This window comes from Procambarus clarkii, chromosome 52 (assembly GCF_040958095.1).
Source record: "Procambarus clarkii isolate CNS0578487 chromosome 52, FALCON_Pclarkii_2.0, whole genome shotgun sequence".
In the NCBI taxonomy this organism is placed as follows: Eukaryota; Metazoa; Arthropoda; class Malacostraca; order Decapoda; family Cambaridae; genus Procambarus; species Procambarus clarkii.
Window position 1 is genome coordinate 9,453,606 of NC_091201.1, and position 8,950 is coordinate 9,462,555.

Sequence of the window (8,950 nt, forward strand, 5' to 3'; positions counted from 1 at the left end):
AGTTGCGTTGCTCCTGGCAGTTTGGGTTCGAGTCACTTCTGGAGTGCGAGTTTTCAGTTGCATATAGTCCTGAGGACCAATCAAGCTTGTTCGCATTTGTGTTCCTCACGTGAGCCCCAAAGAATGAGGTGATTTAATAAAATTCTATGCCCAAAATTACCATCCGAGTACTGGCAGGGAAGTGGATCAACTAGCGTCGGATATCACTTCCTGAAGTCCGGTCATGATGGTCAAGCGGATTAAGGCGTCCTGTACATGCAAGTTTCGTTGCTCATGGCAGTATGGGTTCGAGTCACTTCTGGGGTGTGAGTTTTCAGTTGCATATAGTCGTGGGGACCATTCAAGCTTGTTCGGATTTGTGTTCCTCACGTGTGCCCCAAAGAATGAGGTGATTTGATAAAATGCTATGCCCAAGATTACCATCCGAATGCTAGCGTAGAATTGGTTCAAATAGCTTTGGCTATCACTTTCTTATATCCGTTCGTGATGGTCAAGCTGATTAGGGCGTCCCAAACATACCAGTTGGGTTGCTCCTGGCAGTATGGGTTCGAGTCACTTCTGGGGTGTGAGTTTTCTGTTGCATGTAGTCCTGAGGAACATTCAGGCTTGCTCGCATTTGTGTTCCTCACTTGTGCCCCAAAGAATGAGGTGATTTGATGAAATGCTGTGCCAATGATTACCATCCGAGTGCGGGTGGAGAAGTGGTTCAAATAGCTTCGGCTATCACTTTCTTATGTCCAGTCGTGATGGTCAAGTGGATTAAGGCGTTCTGTACATGCCAGTTGCATTGTTCCTGGCAGTTTGGTTTCGAGTCACTTCTCAGGCGCAAGTTTTCAGTTGCATATAATCCTGAGGACCATTCAGGCTTGTTCGCATTTGTGTTCCTCACGTGTGCCCCAAAGAATGAGGTGATTTGACAAAATGCTATGCCCAAAATTACCATCCGAGTACTGGCGGGGAAGTGGATGAAATTGCTTCGGCTATCACTTCCTTATGACTGGTCGTGATGGTCAAACGGATTAAGGCATCCTGTACATACCAGTGGCGTTGCTCATGGCAGTATGGGTTCGAGTCACTTCTGGGGTGTGAGTTTTCAGTTGCATATTGTCCTGAGGACCATTCAGGATTGTTCGCATTTTGTGTTCCTCACGTGAGCCCCAAAGAATGAGGTGATTTGACAAAATGCTATGCCCAAAATTACCATCCGAGTACTGGCGGGGAAGTGGATCAAATTGCTTCGGCTATCACTTCCTTATGTCTGGTCGCGATGGTCAAGCGGATTAAGGCATCCTGTACATACCAGTGGCGTTGCTCATGGCAGTATGGGTTCGAGTCACTTCTGGGGTGTGAGTTTTCTTTTGCATATAGTCCCGGGGACCATTCAGGCTTTTTCGCATTTGTGTTCCTCACGTGTGCCCCAAAGAATGAGGAGATTTGATAAAATGCTATGCCCAAGATTACCATCTGAGTGCCGGTGGAGAAGTGGTTCAAATAGCTTTGGCTATCACTTCCTTATGTCCAGTCGTGATGGTCAAGCGGATTAAGGCGTCCTGTCCATACCAGTTGTGTTGCTCCTGGCAGTATGGGTTCGAGTCATTTCTGGGGTGTGAGTTTTCAGTTGCATATAGTCCTGAGGACCATTCAGGCTTGTTCACATTTGTGTTCTTCACGTGTGCCCCAAAGAATGAGGAGATTTGATAAAATGCTATGCCCAAGATTACATTCCGAGTGCCGGCAGGGAAGTGGATCAAATAGCTTCGGTTATCACTTCTTTAAGTCCGGTTGTGATAGTCAAGCGAAATAAGGCGTCCTGTACATGCAAGTTGTGTTGCTCCTGGCAGTATGGGTTCGAATCATTTCAGGGGTATGAGTTTTCAGTTGCATATTGTCCTGAGGACCATTCAGGCTTGTTCGCATTTGTGTTCCTCACGTGTGCCCCAAAGAATGAGGTGATTTGATAAAATGCTATGCATAAGATTACCATCTGAATGCCAGCGAGGAATTGGTTCAAATAGCTTTGGCTATCACTTACTTATATCCGTTCGTGATGGTCAAGCTGATTAAGGCATCCCGTACATACCAGTTGCGTTGCTCCTGGCAGTATGGGTTCGAGTTACTTCTGGGGTGTGAGTTTTCATTTGCATATAGTCCTAGGGACTATTCAGGCTTGTTCGCATTTGTGTTCCTCATGTTTGCCCCAAAGAATGAGGTGATTTGATAAAATGCTATGCCCAAGATTACATTCCGAGTGCCTGCAGGGAAGTGGATCAAATAGCTTCGGTTATCACTTCCTGAAGCCCGGTCGTGATGGTCAAGCGGAGTAAGGCATCCTGAACATGCTAGTTGCATTGTTCCTGGCAGTTTGGGTTCGTGTCACTTCTGGGGTGTGAGTTTTCAGTTGCATATTGTCCTGAGGACCATTCAGACTTGTTCACATTTGTGTTCCTCACGTGAGCCCCAAAGAATGAGGTGATTTGATAAAATGCTATGCCCAAAATTACCATCCGAGTGCTGGCGGGGAAGTGGATCAAATAGCTTCAGCTATCACTTCCCTATGTCCGGTCGTGATGGTTAAGCAGATTAGGGCGTCCTGTACATGCCAGTTGCGTTGCTCCTGGTAGTATGGGTTCGAGTCACATCTGGGGTGTGAGTTTTCAGTTGCATATAGTCCTGGGGACCATTCAGGCTTGTTCACATTTGTGTTCTTTACGTGTGCCCCAAAGAATGAGGAGATTTGATAAAATGCTATGTCCAAGATTACATTCCGAGTGCCGGCAGGGAAGTGGATCAAATAGCTTCGGTTATCACTTCTTTAAGTCCGGTCGCGATGGTCAAGCGGATTAAGGCATCCTGTACATACCAGTTGCGTTGCTCATGGCAGTATGGGTTCGAGTCACTACTGGGGTGTGTGTTTTCTGTTGCATATTGTCCTGGGGACCATTCAGGCTTGTTCGCATTCGTGTTCCTCACGTGTGCCCGAAGGAATGAGGTGATTTGATAAAATGCTTTGCCCAAGATTTCCATCCGAGTGCCGGCGGGGAAGTGGATCAAATAGCTTCGGTTATCAATTCCTCAAGTCCGATCGTGATAATCAAGCGGATTAAGGCGTCCTGTACATGCAAGTTGCGTTGCTCCTGGCAGTATGGGTTCGAATCGCTTCTGGGGTGTGAGTTTTCAGTTGCATATAGTCGTGGGGACCATTCAAGCTTGTTCGCATTTGTGTTCCTCACGTGTGCCCAAAAGAATGAGGTGATTTGATAAAATGCTATGCCCAAGATTACCATCCGAATGCTAGCGTAGAATTGGTTCAAATAGCTTTGGCTATCACTTTCTTATATCCGTTCGTGATGGTCAAGCTGATTAAGGCGTCCCGTACATACCAGTTGCATTGCTCCTGGCAGTATGGGTTCGAGTGACTTCTGGGGTGTGAGTTTTCTGTTGCATATAGTCCTGAGGAATATTCAGGCTTGCTCGCATTTGTGTTCCTCACTTGTGCCCCATAGAATGAGGTGATTTGATAAAATGCTGATCCCATGATTACCATCCGAGTGCGGGTGGAGAAGTGGTTCAAATAGCTTCGGCTATCACTTTCTTATGTCCAGTCGTGATGGTCAAGTGGATTAAGGCGTTCTGTACATGCCAGTTGCATTGTTCCTGGCAGTTTGGGTTCGAGTCACTTGTCGGGCGCAAGTTTTCAGTTGCATATAATCCTGAGGACCATTCAGGCTTGTTCGCATTTGTGTTCCTCCCGTGTGACCCAAAGAATGAGGTGATTTGACAAAATGCTATGCCCAAAATTACCATCCGAGTACTGGCGGGGAAGTGGGTCAAATTTCTTCGACTATCACTTCCTTATGACTGGTCGTGATGGTCAAGTGGATTAAGGCATCCTGTACATACCAGTGGCGTTGCTCATGGCAGTATGGGTTCGAGTCACTTCTGGGGTGTGAGTTTTCAGTTGCATATTGTCCTGAGGACCATTCAGGCTTGATCGCATTTTGTGTTCCTCACGTGAGCCCCAAAGAATGAGGTGATTTGACAAAATGCTATGCCCAAAATTACCATCCGAGTACTGGCGGGGAAGTGGATCAAATTGCTTCGGCTATCACTTCCTTATGTCTGGTCGTGATGGTCAAGCGGATTAAGGCATCCTGTACATACCAGTGGCGTTGCTCATGGCAATTAGGGTTCGAGTCACTTCTGGGGTGTGAGTTTTCTGTTGCATATAGTCCTGGGGACCATTCAGGCTTTTTCGCATTTGTGTTCCTCACGTCTGGCCCAAAGAATGAGGAGATTTGATAAAATGCTATGCCCAAGATTACCATCCGAGTGCCGGTGGAGAAGTGGTTCAAATAGCTTTGGCTATCACTTCATTATGTCCGGTCGTGATGGTCAAGCGGATTAAGGCGTCCTGTCCATACCAGTTGTGTTGCTCCTGGCAGTATGGGTTCGAGTCATTTCTGGGGTGTGAGTTTTCAGTTGCATATAGTCCTGGGGACCATTCAGGCTTGTTCGCATTTGTGTTCCTCACGTGTGCCCCCAAAGAATGAGGTGATTTGATAAAATGCTATGCCCAAGATTACCATCCGAGTGCTGGCGGGGAAGTGGATCAAATAGCTTCGGCTATCACTTCCTTATGTCCGGTCGTGATGGTTAAGCGGATTAGGGCGTCCTGTACATGCCAGATGCGTTGCTCCTGGCAGTATGGGTTCGAGTCACTTCTGGGGTGTGAGTTTTCAGTTGCATATAGTCCTGAGGACCATTCAGGCTTGTTCACATTTGTGTTCTTCACGTTTGCCCCAAAGAATGAGGAGATTTGATAAAATGCTATGCCCAAGATTACATTCCGAGTGCCAGCAGGGAAGTGGATCAAATAGCTTCGGTTATCACTTCTTTAAGTCCGGTCGTGATGGTCAAGCGGAATAAGGCATCCTGTACATGCAAGTTGTGTTGCTCCTGGCAGTATGGGTTCGAATCACTTCAGGGGTATGAGTTTTCAGTTGCATATTGTCCTGAGGACCATTCAGGCTTGGTCGCATTTGTGTTCCTCACGTGTGCCCCAAAGAATGAGGTGATTTGATAAAATGCTATGCCCAAGATTACCATCCGAATGCTAGCGGGGAATTGGTTCAAATAGCTTTGGCTATCACTTACTTATATCCATTCATGATGGTCAAGCAGATTAAGGCATCCCGTACATACCAGTTGCGTTGCTCCTGGCAGTATGGGTTCGAGTCACTTCTGGGGTGTGAGTTTTCAGTTGCATATAGTCCTGGGGACTATTCAGGCTTGTTCGCATTTGTGTTCATCAGGTGTGCCCCAAAGAATGAGGTGATTGGATAAAATGCGATTCCCAAAATTACCATCCGAGTGCCGGCGCAGAAGAGGTTCAAATAGCTTCGGCTATCACTTCCTTATGTCCAGTCGTGATGGTCAATCGGATTAAGGCGTCCTCTACATACCAGTTGCGTTCCTCCTGGCAGTATGGGTTCGAATCACTTCAGGGGTGTGAGTTTTCAGTTGCATATTGTCCTGAGGACCATTCAGACTTGTTCGCATTTGTGTTCCTCACGTGTGCCCCAAAGAATGAGGTCATTTGAAAAAATGCTATGCCCAAGATTACCATCTGAGTGCTGGCGAGGAAGTTGATCAAATTGCTTCAGCTATCACTTCCTTATATCTGTCGTGATGGTCAAGCGGATTAATGCATCCTGTACATACCAGTTGCGTTGCTCCTGGCAGTATGGGTTCGAATCACTTCTGGGAAGTGAGTTTTCAGTTGCATATAGTCCTGGGGATCATTCAGGCTTGTTCCAATTTGTGTTCTTCACGTGTGCCCCAAAGAATGAGGAGATTTGATAAAACGCTTTTCCCAAGATTACATTCCGAGTGCCGGCAGGGAAGTGGATCAAATAGCTTCGGTTATCACTTCCTGAAGTCTGGTCGTGATAGTCAAGCGGATTATGGCGTCCTGTACATGCAAGTTGCGTTGTTCCTGGCAGTATGGGTTCGAATCACTTCTGGGGTGTGAGTTTTCAGTTGCATATAGTCGTGGAGACCATTCAGGCTTGTTCGCATTTGTGTTCCTCACGTGTGCCCCCAAAGAATGAGGTGATTTGTTAAAATGCTATGCCCAAGATTACCATCCGAATGCCGGCGGGGAATTGGTTCAAATAGCTTTAATTATCACTTACTTATATTCGTTCGTGATGGTCAAGCTGATTAAGGCGTCCCGTACATACCAATTGCTTTGCTCCTGGCAGTATGGGTTCGAGTCACTTCTGGGGTGTGAGTTTTCAGTTGCATATAGTCCTGGGGACTATTCAGGCTTGTTCGCATTTGTGTTCCTCACGTGTGCCCCAAAGAATGAGGTGATTTGATAAAATGCGATGCCCAAAAATACCATCCGAGTGCCTGCAGGGAAGTGGATCAAATAGCTTCGGTTATCACTTCCTGAAGCCCGGTCGTGATGGTCAAGCGGATTAAGGCATCCTGTACATGCCAGTTGCATTGTTCCTGGCAGTTTGGGTTCGTGTCACTTCTGGGGTGTGAGTTTTCAGTTGCATATTGTCCTGAGGACCATTCAGGCTTGTTCGCATTTGTGTTCCTCACGTGAGCCCCAAAGAATGAGGTGATTTGATAAAATACTATGCCCAAAATTACCATCCGAATGCTGGCGGGGAAGTGGATCATATAGCTTCGGCTATCACTTCCTTATGTCCGGTCGTGATGGTTAAGCGGATTAGGGCGTCCTGTACATGCCAGTTGCGTTGCTCCTGGTAGTATGGGTTCGAGTCACTTCTGGGGTGTGAGTTTTCAGTTGCATATAGTCCTGGGGACCATTCAGGCTTGTTCACATTTGTGTTCTTCACGTGTGCCCCAAAGAATGAGGAAATTTGATAAAATGCTATGCCCAAGATTACATTCCGAGTGCCGGCAGGGAAGTGGATCAAATAGCTTCGGTTATCACTTCTTTAAGTCTGGTCGTGATGGTCAAGCAGATTAAGGCGTCCTCTACATACCAATTGCGTTCCTCCTGGCATTATGGGTTCGAATCACTTCAGGGGTATGAGTTTTCAGTTGCATATTGTCCTGAGGACCATTCAGACTTGTTTGGATTTGTGTTCCTCACGTGTGCCCCAAAGAATGAGGTGATTTGATAAAATGCTATGCCCAAGATTACCATCTGAGTGTTGGCGAGGAAGTGGATCAAATAGCTTCGGCTATAACTTCCTTATGACGGTCGTGATGGTCAAGTGGATTAATGCGTCCTGTACATACCAGTTGCGTTGCTCCTGGCAGTATGGGTTCGAATCACTTCTGGATAGTGAGTTTTCAGTTGCATATAGTCCTGAGGACCATTCAGGCTTGTTTGCATTTGTGTTCCTCACGTGTGCCCCAAAGAATGAGGTGATTTGATAAAATGCTATGCCCAAGATTACCATCCGAATGCCGGCGGGGAATTGGTTCAAATAGTTTCGGCTATCACTTCCTTATATCAGTTCGTGATGGTCAAGCGAATTAAGGCGTCCTGTACATACCAGTTGCGTTGCTCCTGGCACTATGGGTTCGAGACACTTCTGGGGTGTGAGCTTTCAGTTGCATAAAGTCGTGGGGACCATTCAAGCTTGATCGCATTTGTGTTCCTCACGTGTGCCCCAAAGAATGAGGTGATTTGATAAAATGCTATGCCCAAGATTACCATCCGAGTGCTGGCGGGGAAGTGGATCAAATACCTTCAACTATCACTTCCTTATGTCCGGTCGTGATGGTCAAGCAAATTAAGGTTTCCTGTACATACCAGTTGCGTTGCTCCTGGCAGTATGGGTTCGAGACACTTCTGGGGTGTGAATTTTCAGTTCCATATAGTCCTGGGGACCATTCAGGCTAGTTCGCATTTGTGTTCCTCTTGTGTGCCCCAAAGAGTGAGGTGATATGATAAAATGCTTTGCCCAAGATTACCATCCGAGTGCCGGTGTGGAAATGGTTCAAATAGCTTCGTCTATCTTTTCCTTATGTCTGGTCGTGATGGTCAAGTGGATTAAGGCGTCCTGTACATGCCAGTTGCATTGTTCCTGGCAGTTTGGGTTCGAGTCACTTCTGGGGTGTGAGTTTTCAGTTGCATATAGTCCTGAGGACCATTCAGGCTTGTTCGCATTTGTGTTCCTCACGTAAGCCCCAAAGAATGAGGTGATTTGATAAAATGCGATGCCCAAAATTAACATCCGAGTACTGGCGGGGAAGTGGATCAAATTGCGTTGGATATCACTTCTTTATGTCCGGTCGCGATGGTTAAGCGGCTTAAGGCATCCTGTACATACCAGTTGCGTTGCTCATGGCAGTATGGGTTTGATGACTTCTGGGGTGGGAGTTTTCTGTTGCATATAGTCCTGGGGACTATTCAGGCTTGTTCACATTTGTGTTCTTCACATGTGCCCCAAAGAATGAGGAGATTTGATAAAACGCTATGCCCAAGATTACATTCCGAGTGCCGGCAGGGAAGTGGATCAAATAGCTTCGGTTATCACTTCCTGAAGTCCGGTCGTGATGGTCAAGCGGATTATGGCGTCCTGTACATGCAAGATGCGTTGTTCCTGGCAGTATGGGTTCGAATCATTTCTAGGGTGTGAGTTTTCAGTTGCATATAGTCGTGGAGACCATTCAAGCTTGTTCGCATTTGTGTTCCTCACGTGAGCCCCAAAGAATGAGGTGATTTGATAAAACGCTATGCCGAAAATTACCATCCGAGTACTGGCGTGAAAGTATATCAAATTGCATCGGATATCACTTCCTTATGTCTGGTCGCGATGGTTAGCAGATTAAGGCATCTTGTACATACCAGTTGCATTGCTCATGGCAGTATGGGTTCGAGTCACTTCTGGGGTGTGAGTTTTCTGTTGCATATAGTCCTGAGGACCATTCAGGCTTGTTCGCATTTGTGTTCCTCACG